At 35.8% G+C, this 17,381-nt stretch overlaps 1 protein-coding gene across 11 annotated transcripts in view; it reads left to right on the plus strand.

The window, feature by feature from the left end:
- The window catches only part of LOC118746094 (potassium voltage-gated channel protein Shab), a 373,750-nt gene that overhangs the window by 61,686 nt on the left and 294,683 nt on the right, over positions 1-17,381 (plus strand). The window lies entirely within an intron of this gene.

Below are 17,381 nucleotides of genomic sequence, written 5' to 3' on the forward strand. Positions count from 1 at the left end.
AAAAAAAAAAACATTTTCAACCAGTCGATAGCAGGCGAATCCTGTCTGATACACCTTTGATATACTGAATATAGTACGTGATTACATTTTATATGCATTCTTGTGCTGGGTATTAAATATTTGACCGCACCCGTATTTTTAATATTGTGAGTAGAAAAGGAAAACCAGTGAAGAAATAAAATACAGAAATAATAATTTACCAAGTGCCGGAAATGAAGAAGTATGGACTGGCGTTAAGGGAAAGGACACATCAGCTTATCAACAGAGCAACAGTGACGGCAAGCGACACTGAAAACCGTTATTACCACTAGGAGTATAATTAATTATTTATAAAATACGAGCAGCTCTGCTCTGCCATTGCAGCGACAGGAAAACGTTGCGAATAGCAGCGAGTGGAAAACGAGTGATTATGGGCAGTCGTGAGCGCACGATATGTAGCCTACATAATGTAGGAAGAAAACTTCGTGAGTAATCATACAGTTGGATTCAAAGTTGTCCGAGAAAGTGACGGCAATAAGCATAAGCGCAGAAATTTATTCTCTGCTTAGTAATGCTTATTGTATTTTTCCTTTGTATAAGTAAATATTTCCTTCTTGATACACGTGTACATTTTAGTAATGCGTCTATGTACTTGATTGAGCAACGGACTCAGCGTGGGTTCCCCACTGTCTCACATCTTAACCTTCTGATCGTGTATGGAGCACTGAGTGCACGAGGAAAAATTCATCATTAGAATAACATAATAGCACTCTAAATAGAATAACTTTAAAATTCATACAACGTGAAATTATTGGGTTTGTCTCGTCTGCTAACCTCACTATTCTAACATCACTATTGTGATTTTTATTACGCCTGATAGTATGCCACAAAAATTAAATTTTAAGGAAATGCATACAAATTAAATTTTTTTTGTACGACAAATAGTGGCGGCATACTTTGAGGTGCAGTAGAAATCCCAATAGAAATGCGCTGAGTTTGTGACTTTGTTAGAATAGGGAGGCAAATAAAAAAAAAATAAAACGTTTTTCTAACGGCGGTTGCCACTCGTCAGGCGAGGGCAAATATCTGAGCGTATATCTGTAATGAAAAACAGCGTCTCATAAAAATACAATCGATTTTCGGAGTCGGCGTCAAACTGTAGGTCCCTTTAGGTAGGTTTGTGTGACAACTTCAAGGTGCACGCTACGGAGAATAAGCTAGGCCATACACTAACATACGGCTCGAGCGCCAATCTATTACTCTTATTATTTTATTATTAGATCTAATCTTTAAAATTTTTGGCCTTCAGTTTGAAAAAATTCGATTTGCCCTTAGTAAGTCAACAGTGCTTAAACAATTCCAAGGGGTACAAAGAAGTTCGGATCTTTGGATAAGCAGAACCCTATGATCTTTACCTACTAAAGCTCTGAATGTGATTTTACATCTGCGTCCGCTTGACGTAAATAGCCGTTATTGCAGCCTTAAGACTCAGAGATGCAGGTTCCTGGTCTTATGGTGCACAGGGCTACTCGAAAATCTTTGGGTAGATGGCGCCCATACCGATATCTGCAAGTACTGACTACTGGATAACATCAATTACCTTCACCAAAATCCATAACATTACCATACCACCTCGACAGATGGGAATACCAGGCCCCACCGTATGTGAAACGCTACGAACATGTAAAATATTGTCACCAAACTCGACGGAAAGGAGGAGTATTCTCTCCTTCGCTGAAACTAGAAATATCTTTTCGGTCAGTGTTGTCTGATTGTCCATATAACTTCATCCCAAAGTAATTTAATTGCTTCCTAAAAAAACGAAATATATATGCTAATAAGATTGGTGTAGTTATTTATGATCCATAACAATGGGTGTAATGAGTACTCACTCTAATTCCAAAAAGTACTATGAAATCCCTAAATCAAAAATCCCCAAAGTTTATTTTTTAAAAATATTTCATCCCTAATTTCCTCGCCAATAGCCCAGAATAACCCTAAGTCTTGGAAGAAATACTCTACACTGGCAACACGGTCTTTTTAGACCAAACGTAACCATCATTGTCTAACTAGTTTCGCTACACTGTGCCTGCTGTATTTAGCTGACCATGGTAGGGCATACGAGTAAATAGTTAATTGATACAAAGGAGTTAAGTGTACAGCAAAATTAACGTTTAGCGAAACAAAAGTAAACACTAGTGAAAGCATGGCGCACATACCAAGGTATTAAAAAATTTTATGGATTCCCGGAATCCCAGCGAGCATTATAGACATGGCAAAAGGGGCGTTTGTAAATACTTATGTATACTTTTACGTGTTGCATATACATATGTATATAAGTCGGTTGGATGAACATACCTATATACATAAAAGAGGTCTTACATATGTATGTATGTATGTATATACTAAGATATACTGGCCTTTGAGCAAATGCTTGTTGTTAATTATTTGGTGTGTTTGTATTTTCTAGATCCCCCCAAAGGCAAAGAGGCACTTTCCGTACCCATTCTATATTCGTGGATAATTGTTCAATATTCAATTTAATTTAACCTCCTATAAAAATTTTCATTACTAATTTCTCTGCAAAGTTCGATTACTTAGTATGGGCAGTTATTTATCATCGCTCCTAGAATGGCATCAATTAGAAACTTATACCACGTTCTGACCGACAACGAAAACGCTTCGAAAACGAGTTTTGGGATTGTGGGCTGAAGGCTATTCACGCCGGCTATTAGTGTTTTCGTTGACATTTCTAACATCCTTTGTTTACAGTTTTGCTTTCTTTCGTTTTCGTTTCATTAACAACCTTTTTTCTTTTATTCTTATAGTAATTTGGTCAGCCAATTAATAATAAATCTGAACTGGCGTATTAAAGATGATAAAATATGACTTCTAAGTACTTCGATAAATATATCTAAAAACTAGTACAGCGATTGGAATGAGTGGAGCGTGAGTTTTCAAGCGGTTTTCAGCGAAAACTAGTTTTCGCTTGACAGATTTTACATGGACGAAAACAAAAGTTTTAGGTCGAAAAACAGTTTTACCAATGAAGACATGTTTTCGATGTTGGTCAGAACATGGTGTTGAGTACAAATAATTATATTCCATGGCAATACGTAAATTGAAAATAGTTCCGAATTTTTTGGAAAGCATGTAAAAGAAAAGGCTTTTTCCGCAACAAGGTCTCAAATAAGCTCGTGCTCATCAAATCTCCCTTGTGAAAATTAATGTTAGGCGTTATGGTTATTGGTTGCTAATGGGGACTAGAGATGGACAATTTCCTGACTTTTGAGGAACAACGTTGTTTGTTAGTGTGACAGTGATTTTCATCCGTGACTGTGACAAAAAAGTGACAAAAAGTTGTAAACGGGAATTTTTACCGAGTGAACTAACGGCATTATTTATTTATTTGGCATCACTGACTATTTTCGTCGTTTGTTTTGGCCATTCACACTCGTTTTTAAAGATGTGAAATTCTAATATCAAGCAACATTAATTAGATTTTAGTCTTAAATAGCCGGTCGCAGTTTCTCCATATGTAACTGTCCCTCCTCTTTCAAAAATATACAACTTCATAAAACTTCCATGTATATTTATCATATTGCTGGAGCGTTAGACGATCTAGAATCCATACGCCAAAGTAGCCCATTACGCCCACTTGGGTACTTAAAGTTGACATTATAGACAATGTTTTTATGTAAAAATAAAAAAATTTAAAAATGCTATAATCAAAAAAAAAATAATAAAAAAATGTTTAGTTAATTTTTTTTTGTTTTCTATACGTTGCGCATTATTGTAAAAAATATATAATTAAAGCCCATAATAAGACGGGAGAATACATTTTTTTATATTAAGTTTCGTTAAAAGGTTTCCAAGATACAGCACTTTAAAGAAATGTATGTATGCCGTTTTCCTAAAATTTAAGTCCCGTGTAAATAGGCAACCCTACGTCATATCGGCAAAATATGCTGCACGTATATTCATGTCACCCATACCTTCAATCTCTGCAACTTTCATCCAAATCCTGAGAGGTCGCGCACAGAGGTGGCCGCGGTGACATGAAATGTCTCACATATAAATATGTTTTTCTTGTAAATTCCTTTTCCATCTTTGGTATATGGTATTACTCACCTTTGAATTTATTTTTTATTAAAATCTGGGCAATTTTAACAAAAAATTTAACCTGTTGTTGTGCGTCATTTAATTTTTATTTTTTATTTTTATAATTTCATTTTAATTTGTTTCGTTGTTGTAAATAATGGATTTATTTACACTTCCAGTTGGAATTAAGGTCATATCGAGATTGTGGGTTTATTTCCAATCGCAAAGGGAAATATAGCGGGTATGATTTTATTGAGTTCCGAATGTAGGTTCAAATTTAGAATTCTGAATAGTAGGTACAATTCTAGCTGCTTTAGCATACTTGCTTCCGTCGGTAAAGCATTATAAATAAGCATTGGGAATTTGACAAAATTTGTTTTATCTCTAACCTTTTCTATGACATAGTTTATACCCACCATCCAGAAAATAAAGGTCGCGCCATTCGCGGACCGCTAACCTTCTCTTCGTCGATTTGACAGCATCCACCCAATCGCTGACGTCATACAATACTTTTGTGTTTACCTTCACTGTTGTTAACTTCGTTCTTTTTGCACCAAATTTAGTGGGTATTCAAAACGCGAAAACTTTTGAGTTTGGTGCTTGGTGCGTTTTTGGTGCTTTTGTTTTTAGTTTGAAGACACAAAATTTGAAAATCTATAAAACTGGAAGCAAAATTTATACCAATCGTAAGTGTGGTAAGTAACTTTACTAAAATTTAAACAAAATCATGGCAGAGTGACAATCATAAGCGACAATAAAATATGTGGCAGCACCTTCAATCATGCCAGAAGAAATCGACCGTCGTGCAAGAAACATTGATTTTTCTTAATTTAAATCGGCATCCTAACAATAAACCAATAAAAATTTGGTGATTTTTCTAATTTAAGACTAGGCAATACTGCCTCTTGTCCAATGTTTCCTCTTTTTCTTGTCGAGTTCGTCTTCCCAGTCGGAAAAGTAGTATTGCATTACATACGTGATAAATAATATAATGTATTTCTTATGAGTTTTCGATTATGTTACTGATAAACTATGTAATCAGCATTCTAATATATCCAAAAAGTTCCAAAAATTTCATATTAAAACACATTCATTTCTAGCGAATGCAAAATTGAATGCCCCACTTTTCTTAGGACATCGCCCTGGGGAAAAAATGCATTTTCGAATGTGAAAAGGGTTGTTTTACTGATTATTTTCTCGATTACTATACATTACATTTTCCCCCGGAGTTGCTCTCTCATTCTGGTATTTGTTGACGTCACGCCCGGTTGCTCTCAGCTCGATTGGCGCAATCTTGTATTCTATCATTTTAGGTTTATACCCACTTTTTTGATAAATACCCAGGTATTTACCCAATTTTCTCATTGTACCGCGTATTTGCCATTTGGGTATTTACCCTTTCCCCATCTCTACACTAGAAGTATCCAATAGACGTGGGTATTTTTTAATTCACTGATTGGATTGATCGATTTAGGGCCGGTTACTCAATGTCTGATTAACGCTAATCTCCGGTTAAACATAGTTATCGACTGTTGTATGCCTGGAGTCGAAGACGTCGATAACGATGTTTAACCGCAGATTAGTGCTAACCAGACATCGAGTAACCGGCCCTTAGAGTCTGTTGCTCAATGTTTGGTTAACACTAACTACATAACAGGGAGTCGGTAACGTCGATAAATATGTTTAACGTGGTACGAGTATTAACCAGAGATTGAGTAACCGGTCCTTATTATGATTTTCTTACAATAAGTTTCGATTTCTGATCGAATTTTGTAGAAATCGCTTCTTTCGATCGACTAGAGGTTTCAGTAGATAGTTTGCATATAAAAAGAGAAATAGGAAAAAATTCAGAATTATCTATTGTTTTTCAGTATTTGACTGCTATATAAATAAGGATATTCAGACTATCTTCGTTAATGTATTAATTCGTTATCTGGTAACACGTTTGCAACTTCGAACGCCCCTTATTCTTTTTCTGGTTAAAATTACTTTCGGGTCAGCTGACGTAAAGTTATTTTATTTATAAAAATTTATTAATTCCACGACAGAAAGGTTTATTGAACTTTTGATAAAATCTATGCACTTTTCGCGGGAGAAAATTCCAGCAGATAAGAGAGAGAGAAAGAAATCAGCTGACATTTTAGCGCGTGTGTTACCACATTATCAGACTTGTCACCTTGTTAAGTTGGTAATGATATATTCGGTAATTTACAAAAACAAAACAATGGTGGGAGTTACCGATACCGAATTAAGACCTTAACAAGCATAGTCTGAATACCCTTAATGTAATTCATTATTCTGTGAACAATCTGGGTATTATAAAATGGCCTAGGACTAATTTGTTCACTCCGCACAGACTACAATGTAGCTCAGAGGCAGGAAGATGGGGAAATCATGCAGTAGCTGTGTGTGTTCATTAAACATAGTTATGATGAAGCTGGAAAGAAATAAACGCCCCAGGTTGTACCATCTTCAGCCAACGCTCCGCTGTGAGGAGCAAATCATTTTATTGATTTTGTAGTCGCATAAGTTACAGTAAAAGTAGTGCAATCACGGGTAAACCTTCATAGAATGTTTGTATATATCTGTGTATCTACATAAGTATCCACAATAAGAGTATTCTCGAAGCCTTGCAAAGCCCTTATACGATACACGGTTTGCAAAGCTGTCCCATAAGAAAACCGGTTTTTACCGTGCAATCCGTGCAATGTGTGCACCGTGCAAGGGCTTTCCATGACTCAGAGAATACCTCTAATGTCTTTTTAGCTATACCTTTGATATGTTTGCATGGGGGTGTGGAGTGCTGGTTAAGTTGATGGCGCTGATAACGTTTCGGCGAAGGCTATTGACGAGCAGTTGGTAATTGCACTTTGATGTGAAGAGTTAGTGGTGCCATCTCATTAACTGCGTGAAATGTGTGTACAGCGGAAAGTACATATGTTGTATGTGCATGTGCATGTGCGTATAGGCACTTTGATTGTACAGCAAATGTCAATTGATTGGAAACTTTTCCACGCCTTTCTATAAAAAGCTACCCAGTCGGAAAAGTAGTAATGCATTACATGCGTGATAAATAATATAATGTATTTCTTATGAGTTTTCGATTATATTACTGATAACTATGTAATCAGCAGTCTTATGTATTCAAACAGTTCCAAAAATTTCATATTAAAACACATTCATTTCTCGATACAAAGTAATGCAAAATTGAATGCCCAAGGCAAAAAGGGTTGCTTTACTGATTATTTTTTCGATTACTATACATTACATTTTCCCACTGGGTAAATTAACCAACTCATGCACATATGCGAGCGAAATCAGTTCTTTGTTATCCTTTTAAATTAGTGCCTTAATTAAAATCATTGTGATGGCGTTTACATTTTTTTTAATCTGCTTTGGCGCCTCAAAGACTGATCAATTGACTGAGTGGCTGGCGATTAATTGACTTTTCGCTGCAAGCATTTTGCCTCGCACATGATTTTAACAAATGTTATGACATTTAGGAACAGCAACGCAATAATGGCTCTTATAGACCACGCATTAATGTCTATAAAAAAATATACTCACAAGTACTGTGAGATAAATATATAGTAAAGTTAATTTAACAGTCCTTGACTGTTAATCGAAAAGTCGTTGGATCAACAATGTGACAAAGAGAACATAGATTCAAACTACGGAAGTAAACAACAGACTTTTACTTACCTGTGAATCCAGGCAACAATAATCAAAAAAATTTAAGCAACCGAATTCGACCTAGCCCAGGATACACACCATAGAACAACAGCATTTGGTTAGACTCGAAAAAATAGGATCCACCAAGGCGTTCCTGACTAAGAAACACAAACACCGGCCGGCAAACAGACACTATTTAGAAAAAAAAATTGCACTGAAAATGCCACAACGGTGAAACTGGTTAGCCTCCAATCCAAAATTAACAAGGGATGGCGGAAGTTCGTTTTAAAATACATGGACGAGGATACTTTTCTGTTTTTGTCCGATTATGATTGCAAATTACATATGGGCGTTTCCATGAAAATGTCAACCAGGACTGAAAAAATAAAAACAACTGAAAAGGGTTTTTAAGACGAATTAATAAGAGAAAAATACTCGAATTTTTATATTATAGAAGTATTTCAGCTTATTGGAATTTTAGAACTCAAAAATGGAAGAGTAAAACTGAATGTCTCTTCGACTCAGTTTTCTCTAATGAAATGAACTATTTTCTCTTTCCTGTTAACTAAATTAAGAGATTTGAAACATTACAATTACATCTTAAAATCAAATTTGCAATAACAACTAACTATAAAAATGAGAAAAAGGAGAAGTTAGAGCTCGAATAACGGTAATTTTTTGACTTGCTTCTGATAGTATTCTAATGTCGCGTACGTTATGCAAACACATTGTTTGTCTATGTCATTTGTATATTGGCAGTCGCAGGTAATGCAGATTACAATTCTTAAGCGAGAATTCTTCTAGTTAAAGATATACAGTAAAATTTTCTTTCCAACCGAAGTAAAAATATATTTTATTACCCTTTAAAGTTTGTCGCATACGTTATTGTAAGTACGAAAATTTCAATCAAATACATCAAAACCAATGTTAATTGCAAATTTTCCATTTAAATTATTTAGAATAGTTGTAAAACAATGAAACGGTGGCGAGAAGAGTTCTCAATAAATACTATTTATTACTTACGAGAAAAACTGTCGCGTACGTTATTGTTTTTTTTAAATATAAAACTAGCCAGAGATAATTTATCTTAAAATATGAAAGGATTGTAAAGGTACATTATTTAGCTTAGTTTAGGAATTTTTAAAGAAAAGAAAAACTCCCATGATTCGCAGTCTTTCGCATATATGCGTGTTTCCATGTAAATGTAAACCAAAAATGCAAGCAAATGAAATCAAACGGCTTTATAACTTTAAATTTCGTATTCAGATGGCGGAAAAAGGTTTTGAAAACGCGAAACGGTGGAGACAAGAACTGAAAAAATTTAATTTAGTATGTGTTACTAGTAAAAATATTGTATGAAGGAAAAATCTGTCGCGTACGTTATGTCGCGTACGTTATTATAATTTTTTTTAATAAAAACTAACCAGAGATAATTTCTATCAAAAAATGGAAGGATTGTAAAGGTACATTATTTAGCTTAGTTTAGGAATTTCTAAAGAAAAGAAAAACTCTCATGATTCGCAGACTTTCGCATATATGTATATGTGCCTTAAAACCACTTCTTTTTTTGTCGCGTACGTTATCACCTGGTTTTGAAAGGATATTTTCCACACCAAAGTTTCGAGGCTGCTTATTTTTTTCTCAAACATAATACCCTTTGGTTGCAACATAACCGTAATCTTTTTTTTTCTGTAACTTCTATTTTTGATAGATTTACGTTACTCTATAAGCGTACGAATGTCGCGTACGGCTGTATGGAAACACCCATATGTACATATATAAATATTTCTAAAAAAATATTCTTTGAAATGAGATGTAACGAATTCTTTCATAATATTTTTGAATAATGTATTCCATATTATAGATTAAACTTGTAGCTATCGATTACACTCTATTGCGTGATTACTTTATGACAAATGTTAGATTTAGATAAAATCACTTTAAAAGAGTTTTCAAAAAAATTTCTTAAGGAATGCGCTTTTTATACACTAATGGTGATTTCGTTTCTACCAAAAAATGTTGCCATTGCATGGTGCAAAATGTATTTGATATTATACTCAACCCTGTAAAAAGGCATGTTTTTGCCTTCTGGTCCTTGTCCAGCTCACGCATTTCATAATATCGTTTTAGGCAACCATCTGATTGTCAGGGCAACCATCTCCCCTGACAAAGCTTCAATGGGCAGAAAATGTGATTTTTTTTGCCTTATTAGAGGGTGAAATTTTAAGAAACGCACACAAAATTTTCTCACCGTTTGCCCTTATTTTAGAATCGAACACGAAAAGGGAAAAGGGACCTTCAAAATGCGACATTTTTTGGTAGAAACGAAAACACTATAAGTATAGACAAAAGTGTACCATACTACGCTTGTATTTCAGAGCTTGAATATTCGTTTTCAATAAAAAAAAATGTCCCACAATGATAGAAATATAGCTTCCAGAGTTTCGGCAACCAAAAGTTTTGCAAAATTCGCAAACAAAAACCAATTTAACAATTAAACAAGTAAAGAAGTATAAGTTCGGGCGAAACCTAACTTTATATACCCGGCACAGGTATTAATTATCGTTGTTTAAACTTTCTCTTAACTACATATACATGATAAGAATTGGCGTTTTCACCGATTTCAAACGTTTTCGATAATCCACTGTATTAGACTAAATGATATAATTGAACCAAGTCTGGTACAAATCGATAAAGTGGTTACCGAGATACAACTTTGTAGTCATAGAGTGGGCCACGCCGACTCCTAAAAGTCGATAACATTTTTATGTATTGTTAAAAGATTGTTGTAAGTATTAACTAGGAGTAAATTAGTGCCCTCAATTTTGGAAATATCGAAGTTTTCGAATTTCTGAAATTTACCGTTGTACGCGAAGGAGTGTAATTATAGTCCGATTTGCATAATTTTCAACGAATTACTTTTCCGTACTAAGGTTATAACGAGCACCGAGTTGGTCGAAATTGATAAATCTGTTACCGAGATACCCATTATCCAAAAGTTTATAATATGTTATCTAATTTTCTGCTAAATGGTTATTGCAATAATCGATTTTGAGTCAATTAGCTTCTATAGTTATTGATTTATCGCAGTTTCCTGTTTCTGTAAATTACCGTTAAATGGTAGGTGGGCGTAACTAAGTACTGCCCGATAGAGTTGTCAAACTATCGATGGCACTATCGATAGTATCGATAGTTATAATTTTTTTAGACTATCAATACTCATTGATAGTTTTTTCTTATACTATCGAAAATATCGATAGTTTAGTAGGACTATCGATCATCTCTACCAATTATTTTGAAATTATCAAAGCGTGGGTAAGTAGTTTTTTACAAGAAACTATATTCAATTCTAAATGAAGTGATGTTTTCATACATAGGCTTATTGTAAATTAATGACGAATTGAATGACGGTTCCTCCTTTGTTGTGAAATGGAAACCGATGAAACTAACCCTGCAGGTATGTGCGCTTGATTTATGTTTGTTTGTGCTATTAATTAAATATTTTGTTGCACAGAAGCGCCAACTACAAGTATAAAAAGGCTAAGAAAATCAAACTCAGAAGTTTGGACGTATTTTAAGCTAAGTCCAAATAGGAAGCTTGCTAAATGTTTGAAATGCCACAAGTCGTACAAAACGAGTGGAAACACGTCCAATCTTTTAGACCACTTAAAGCGCTCTCACGCTTTCCTTGTTCAGCCCAAGAAAACTATGGCCACGGTGAAGCAGTATTTTCACAAAAGTGACGCTTATGATAGAAACTCGAAGCGTAAATTAGAATTGGACTCAGCTTTGATGAAAATGATTGCTGTAGACGTGCAGCCAATTCGCATTGTGGAAGACCAAGGATTTCGCGACTTTGTCCACTGTCTTGATCGACGATACGTCTTACCATCTCGGAACACTGTTCAAAAGGTTATTTTGCAAAATCTCTATGACAGCGTGGAAAACAAATTACAATGTTTTCTAAATCGAATTGAAAGCTGTGCGATAACGACAGACTGCTGGTCGTCAAAAGCAAACGAAAGTTATTTGACTGTCACGTGCCACTTCATAGATGACAATTTCAAACTGCAATCGGCGGTTTTGACTACTTCCAAGCTTGTGAATGAACTAAATCACTCAGCTGCAAACATTTCTGAGACACTGCGGGACTGCTTAAATAAATGGAAAATTTTCCACAAAGTCACGTGTGTGGTAACAGATAACGCCGCGTCAATGGTAAAGGCTTGCGAAATGCTTCAGAAAAAGAATCTTCCCTGTTTCGCGCATTCCATAAATCTTGTTGTACAAGATGTTTTATCGACTGAAAATGTTAAAACACTATTAACAAAGTGTAAACGAATAGTAGGATATTTCAAAAGTAGTACTATTTCTTACGCAAAATTTAAAAAAGAGCAGGGTGAAGAAATCCAATATAGTCTGATTCAAGAAGTGACAACGAGATGGAATAGTGCATTTGCGATGATGCAGCGAATTTTACTTACCAAAGAAGCGATATTTGCAGTGCTTTTAAGTACTCCCAAATCACCGCCTGTTCTTACAGCAGACGAGATAGAACAACTTCAAGATTTATGTTATTGCTGTTAGAACCGTTCAATAAAAATACAAACATCATATCTGGAAATAAATACGTAACAATTTCGCATATAGTTCCGATTGCCTGGGGGCTATATTCTACGATGACGAAACTTAAATCTAAACTGCGAACAGCAGAAGGATTGGAAGCATGCTCATACTTGTCCGAAAAAATTAAGCAGAGACTCTTTCCTTATGAGTCTAGAAGTGTTCCGAGATTGGGTACCCTGTTGGATCCAAAATTTAAAAAAGAAGGTTTTCGGTCAGGGCAAAATTCATCCCAAGCGTGTATATTACTGGAAAACGAATTGGCTGAGATTATTAGAGTTAGTGCATCGGAAGCGAAAGACAACATGGAGGAACCGTCGACAAGCCACAATTCTGCGATTCCCGAAATATATGAGTTTCTAAAGGAAAAACGCGGCTGAAAAACAACAAAGCCGCTGGAGCTGACAGCCTGCCAGCTGAGCTATTCAAGTACGGCGGCGAGGAGTTGATAAGGTGCATGCATCAACTCTTGTGCAGAATATGGTCAGATGAACGCATGCCCGACGACTGGAATTTAAGTGTGCTCTGCCCAATCCACAAGAAAGGTGACCCCGCCATTCGCGCCAACTTCCGCGGGATCAGCCTTCTAAGCATAGGTTACAAGGTCTTATCGAGCGTATTGTGTGAAAGACTGAAGCCCACCGTCAATGAACTGATTGGGCCTTATCAGTGTGGCTTTAGACCTGGCAAATCGACCATAGACCAGGTATTCACAATACGCCAAATCTTGGAAAAGACCTGCGAGAAAAGGATCGACACTCACCACCTATTTGTCGACTTTAAAGCCGCTTTTGACAGCACTAAAAGGAGTTGCCTATACGCCGCTATGTCTGAATTTGGCATCCCCTCAAAACTCATACGGCTGTGTAAAATGACGTTGAGCAATACCACCAGCTCCGTCAGAATTGGAAAAGACCTCTCCGAGCCGTTCGCCACAAAACGGGGTTTCAGACAGGGCGACTCCCTTTCATGTGACTTCTTTAATCTGATGTTGGAGAAGATAATAAGAGCTGCAGAACTGAACCGCTCAGGAACAATTTACTACAAGAGCGTGCAATTGCTGGCTTATGCCGATGACATCGACATCATCGGTAACAAAAACCGCGAAGTCTGTTCTGCCTTTTCCAAGTTGGATAGGGAAGCAAAGCGCATGGGTCTGGTGGTAAACGAGGACAAGACGAAGTATCTCCTGTCATCAAACAAACAGTCAGCACATTCGCGCCTTGACACCCACGTCACTGTTGACAGTTACAATTTCGAGAAAGTAGAGAATTTCGTTTACTTGGGAACCAGCATTAACACCCATAATAATGTCAGCATTGAAATCCAACGTAGAATCACTCTTGCCAACAAGTGCTACTTTGGACTGAGTAGGCAATTCAGGAGTAAAGTCCTCTCTCGACGTACGAAAACCACGCTCTATAAGTCACTCATCATGCCCGTGCTGGTATATGGCGCAGAAGCATGGACAATGACAACATCCGATGAGGCGGCTCTTGGGGTGTTTGAGAGAAAGATTTTGCGGAAGATTCACGGTCCTTTACGCGTTGGCGACGGCGAGTACCGCAGACGATGGAACGATGAGCTGTATGAGCTTTACAACGATATGGACATAGTGCAGCGAATTAAAATACAGCGGCTCCGCTGGCTTGGTCATGTCGTTCGAATGGACACCGACGCTCCTGCTCTGAAAGTATTCAACTCGGAACCCGCTGGTGGTAGCAGAGGAAGAGGGAGGCCCCCACTGCGATGGAAAGATCAGGTGGAGAAGGACTTGGCTTCACTTGGCGTTTCCAATTGGCGTCAGTTGGCTGCTTTGCTGAACTCGGCCAAAATCGCTTAGGCGGTTGCAGCGCCAAAAAAGAAGAAGAAGAAGAAGAAAGGAAAACTTTCAAATAAAGTAAAATCCAATAGAGCAGACGCTATCATCGAAATACGGGAATATATGGAAAAGCCTAATGAGCCGCTGGACTCAGATCCATTGGAATACTGGAGAGTAAGTAATTCAGATATAATGCATTAATATGTGTATATACATGTGTACATGGATAATTTTGGTAATTACAGAATAAACCAAAAGAAAACAAACCGATTCAAATGCTGGCAGCGAGATATTTGTGCATACCTGCAACTTCCACCGAGTCTGAACGCCTGTTCAGCAAAGCTGGGCAGGTAATATCGGAGAGGCGTACAAGACTTAAGGAGAAGCACGTGAACATGCTCCTTTTCGTAAATAAAAACCATTGGATGGTTAATTAATCTTTGATCTCTTTACCAACTATTGTTTTTAATACCTGAATTTTTTAATTTGAATTAAAAATTTTGTTTTTTAGTGTGATGCCGACGTCATATTCAAATATGCACACATTTAGGCCAAAATACATACATATGTTATTCGTAAATCCTGTTTTGTTTGTATAACTTGTGTTTTTTTTTTAACTTTCTAAAAAGAGAAGTATTTTTGCTAAGCAGTTACTTAATTTTGAATGATTATAATTTTTTTATAAGGTAATATTTATTTCTCTATGATCCTGTAAAAACAAAGCAACCTAACTGATTTAGCGCTATCGATAGTGCTATCGATAGTTTTGTTTTTTCGGGACTATCGTGAATATTGATAGTTTTTCTGAAAACTATCAAAACTATCGATGGTGTGACTATCGATAGTTTGACACCTCTACTGCCCGATTTAAAAGATTTTCTACAAATTTCTTAGTTGGTTCGTATGCAAGCAGAGAAACAGCATTTCATCATAAGTGGACGGGGTCACGCCAATTTTCCAAAAATTTCATAACAGTATTCTTTTTTCCAAAATTCTGGAATTTACTGAAATATCGTAGTTTTTGCATTTTTGGAAAATACCGTTATGTGAGAAGGGGGCGTGGTTACAGTCCGATTTAGCCTACGACCTACCTTGGATAAAGGGTAACCTATATACACGGACAGACGGATGGACAGACAGACATGGCTTAATCGACTTCTCTTTTCATTCTGGCCATTTATGTATACATTATATTATGTATATCTATCTCGATGCGTTTTGGCTGTGACAAACAACCGTTATGCGAACAAAGTTAATATACACTCGTGCACAAGTGCACTCGGGTATAAAAAAAGACGAAAATAATGTATATCGTCGTTTAAAGTGCAAAACCGCGTATCAACAAAATGCAAAACCGCGTATCAGCAAAATGCATAACCGCGTATGTGAAGTTGTAGAAATTATTTTCTAGAGCGTAAAAACACTGATATTTCAAAATGGTTCTCTTTTTTATAAAGCAATCGCATTTCTGGCTAGTATATTTCAGGACGAATGGATAAGGATTGAGCCAAGAGCTTGTGTGAACAAATCCAATTTTTGGCAGCCAATGTCAGTTACTCGGTTCTGCAGAATGACGATACGCGGTTTTGTACTTTAAATGACTATATTCGGAATAGTCGTATACTCTTAAAATTATTTCTTGTACCCCTCCGTAATAGGTATTTTGAAGACCGCGATGTAAGTAAAGATTATTATCGTGATGTGATTTTAGGGAAGTAAAAGGCTAAAGACTCTCAGTTGGTTTAGTTTCTTACTCAAATAGCGCAGACTGACTTAATGTGGATTTTACCGTTCCTTGAACATTTTAATTTTAATTTTTGTTCAGGATTCTGAGATTTTCAAGCCTTGGGAATTGTTCTCTGGTACAGGTACTGATCTACTGAATTGATCAAGTGAACAAGTACAACTTTTTCTACATTCAAATTTTTTTTAATTTAAACCTTTTTCTGTGAGATGATAGTACGAACTATTTTCAGTATAAATGTCAATATGAAATATTCCGTTGTTTTCGAGTATCTGAGCTTATCAGGAGCTTATGGTTCTTTAAAGGTACTTAAACTTAATATTTGGTCGTAGATTATGGATCTGTATACCGTTTTTCAGATCGGGTCATTTTCGCAAGATATTTTAATTTTTATGAAAAAATTCAGATTCCAAAATTCAATTTTCATTTGTATTGAATTATTAAAATTTGTATTCTTTTGCAAAAATAGGAAAAATAAACAAGTTGTGAATGGTCAAATGGATGTCAAATAATGTTACTCATACGCCGTACATACTCGTCCATGGCGTGTTGTTTCCATTTCAATTTAACCGGGTCTCCTCGACATGATTTTATTTTTATTTATGTTGGTCTTTGGCATATATGTAATACTTCTATATTGGCAGTAAGCTAGCTTCTCAATGTGTAAGCATTTCGAAATCAAAGCGAGACAATGTATTTTGTACGTGAGTGCCGTTTTTGGGTGTGTGTTGTGTACATGTTTATTTATGAACGTATGTGTTCCTTTTCTTTCGAACGTGTTTATTGATATATCTGTACTGTAGTGTTTTCGGACGGTACTAGCTCTTACTGCCAATATAGGAGTATTACATATATGGTCTTTGGTCGAAATAATAATCCAAGTATATTTTTGGGTGTGGCCAATTATTTTTTTCACATTTGTCAGTTATCTGGTTCTACTGGTGAAAGTAGAACTTTCCATCAATTCGCGAAAACTCTTTTACAATTGCCTACACATAACTTGTTTTCAAACTTATTCTAAGGAATTTGGTAACTATCTAAAAATTATTAGTTTTTATTTACATATACATATATTCGATTCATAAATTAAGTGAAATGTAAGTTTTAGCAAAATAATAAATATCCTTTTTTCCTTTTCAGGTAAATTCTATTACATTTAATACCACCCACTTAGTCTTTCACTTGGTATGTACTTTTGTATTTTTTGCATTTGTATCTATTTAGAAAATGTAAAACACTATGTATATTAATGGTGTTCTTGTTGCGTCTAATTTTGTCTTTCTATCTGTCTATTTGTATACAACTGTATGAATCGATCAAACTTTGATTGCGTTTCCCCACAATATTGAAATAATTCTGTGCGATATGTCTGTACAAATCTACATCTAAAATGTAAAAAAAAGTGTTATTCGACTAATTTATAACAGCTGATTTTGAATA

This window comes from Rhagoletis pomonella, unplaced genomic scaffold (genome assembly GCF_013731165.1).
Source record: "Rhagoletis pomonella isolate Grant_MI unplaced genomic scaffold, Rhpom_1.0 Rhpom_scaffold_00010, whole genome shotgun sequence".
Taxonomy (NCBI): domain Eukaryota; kingdom Metazoa; phylum Arthropoda; class Insecta; order Diptera; family Tephritidae; genus Rhagoletis; species Rhagoletis pomonella.